Below are 2,826 nucleotides of genomic sequence, written 5' to 3' on the forward strand. Positions count from 1 at the left end.
ATGTGGACATATAATGAAACCCGTCATTATATTTGTCTATTAGATCACTTTAAGTGAATAATCTTATGTTCCTAAGAGCAAGCATTTAAAGATGAAAATTTAGAACATAAAGGATAAATGATAAAACGGGTGACTTGGGTTGCAAACCAAGTCACCATCATCCAAAATACAAACCATTATCCAAAATACTTTTCCATGTCGAATACGGAAACTTAAAGTTCTAAAGATTCAAAACATAAATTAAAGTAAGACAATGAAAAGCAAAACTCCATAAAAGCTATCCATAGCTTCTCCATGGTTTTTCATGCTTGCTTTTCCTTTCCTTTGTCTTTGCTTGGTGGAGGCCCTATTTACAATAAAAAGGGAGATACATTATCACAACTTTGCATCATAATACCATAGTTGAATTAGAAACATAAAAGAAGGATAGTCATTTACCTCTTTGGAGTGATCTTTCCAGCTTTGATATCACCAAGGTATTTGGAACAATTTCTTTTCCAATGTCCCATGCCATTACAATAATGGCATTTATCAAGAGGACCCTTCTTGACTTTTGAGATGCTAGCTTCACAAGACTTAGCTTTGGTGAATGTGGGAGCTTGCTTCTTTCCCTTTCTCCCATTCTTCTTGAACTTCCCCTTACTTTTAGTGCTTATGTTAAGCACATCCTTGGGAGGGTTCACATTTAACCCCATGTCCCTCTCGGCTTGCACAAGTAACTTGTGCAACTCCTCAAGAGACACATCCTTGTCTTACATGTTGAAATTCACCCGGAATTGCACATATGCCTTGACTTTGGACAAGGAGTGTAGAATCCTATCTACGATGAGTTCTTTGGGGATTTCAACCTTTTGAATTTTCAAGGTCTCGACAAGCTCCATGAGTTTGAGCACATGAGGGCTAACCTTTTGGCCCTCTTTGAAGTCGAGATCAAAGAATGCCGCGGCCGCCTCATATTGGACGATCCGCGGAGTTTGTGAAAACATGGTCACAAGTTTGGAGTAAATCTCATTAGCATTGCCCATTTTAAAGGCTCTCCTTTGGAGGTCCGCCTCCATCGCAAATATCAAGACATTTTTCATTGCGGCGGACTCCTTTTGGTAAGCCTCATATGCTTCCCTAGTGGCCGCGGTGGACCTAGTGGAGGGTTCGGGTGGAGAGGCCTCAGTAAGGTAACGAAGCTTGTCGTCACCTTCGGCCGCTAATTTGAGTTGGGCATCCCATTCAAAGAAATTTGACCCATTCTTTTCAAGTTTACATCGATCCATAAAGGATCGGAGCCAAGACGAACTAGCGAGAGGTGTGGCATTAGGAGTTGGTGTTGGTGTTGCCATTTGTTATGAAAAAGAAGTGGTCTACAAAACAAAATAGAAGGAGTAAAACAAATGTCGTTTTAATAATACTCGTAAAAATGTATGATTTAAACAAGTTTTATGCATTTTTCTAGTGACCTTTACCCAACTAGATAAATGATTCCAAGACCCAAATTCATATCAACTTAGGCACGGGGTAGCCGATGCAACCTTTATCAATATAACTCGGTGGATTAACCTTTTAATCGATTCTACTTTTAGAACTCTTGGTCGATAAAATTACTCTAATGTTTATCTATAGCCCAAAACACATCAACAAGGGCACGGGGTAGCCGATGCAACCCTTATCAATAACTTTTGTTGAGTTCAATCCAAATTTCGAATAAATGTGTCCATTATCCAAACCCACATCAACTTGGGCACGGTGTGGCCGATACATCCCTTATCAACATGAATTCGGTGGATTAACATTCATCACCCACTTCCCCTACGTAACAAGGTTTGTACCCCGCTGGGGCCGAGCGCACTCCCTCGCGAAATAGGTTTTCATGGTTTCTACTATTTGGTAAGGCTATGTCTCAATTGTTTGTTTTAGCGAGAGGTCATGTCAATTTATTATCTATCACGTTTTAAGTGAACTAAAGCGGTGAACTACGATAATTTTAATTGACACGGTCGATAAACTCGATAAAATAACAATGCATGTTTAGTTATGGCGATTTAGCGATGCATGTGACATAAAATAAAATGCAAGCATAAAGATAAATAAATCCTAGTATGGCCTTTCCTAAAATAGAAAAACTATTTAACTATTACATATTCGGAAACCAACTCCATTGGTCCCTTGAACTTCGGTTGAGGCACGCATCTCGAGGTAACACCGTCTTTATGTATCGCCATTCTTGAAGAAATCCGTCTTTGGGAACTCCGGAATGAATAAAATTACATAATAAATTACATAATTTCCTATTATACATATGTAACTAAAATAAAATAAATCTATTAAATTACAAAACGGTGATACGAGATCACAATAAAATTACAACCGAATCGATATTCCCATACATTTCGGGAAATACCAATTAAAATCTAAGGCCATACTAAGTAAAATTACATAATTCAAAAATTACATAAATTAAAATTATGACAATCATAAAGAAAAATGCAGCATTATAATATGTATGAACATGCTCAATTTTATGCTAAATCGCCTTTAATTAGCCAATATCGTATATTACTTGGTTTTTACGGATTTGCGTGATTTCAACATTTTATAATCACAAAAATACATAAACTCATATTTATGCATAAGTTAATTACCCTAACCTCTTAGGACTCAAAATTTAGTCTTCACTAATAATTTGACCATAATTAACCCATATTTTATAAAATTTCTTCATAAATGGACCAAAAATTACAAAAATAAGCCATAAACTTCAAATAAATCACAAAATTTCAAATAAATTCAAAATTTGAAATTTAAATTCATGAACATTATGGAAAAATAACATGA

Source organism: Silene latifolia, chromosome X (assembly GCF_048544455.1).
Source record: "Silene latifolia isolate original U9 population chromosome X, ASM4854445v1, whole genome shotgun sequence".
NCBI lineage: Eukaryota > Viridiplantae > Streptophyta > Magnoliopsida > Caryophyllales > Caryophyllaceae > Silene > Silene latifolia.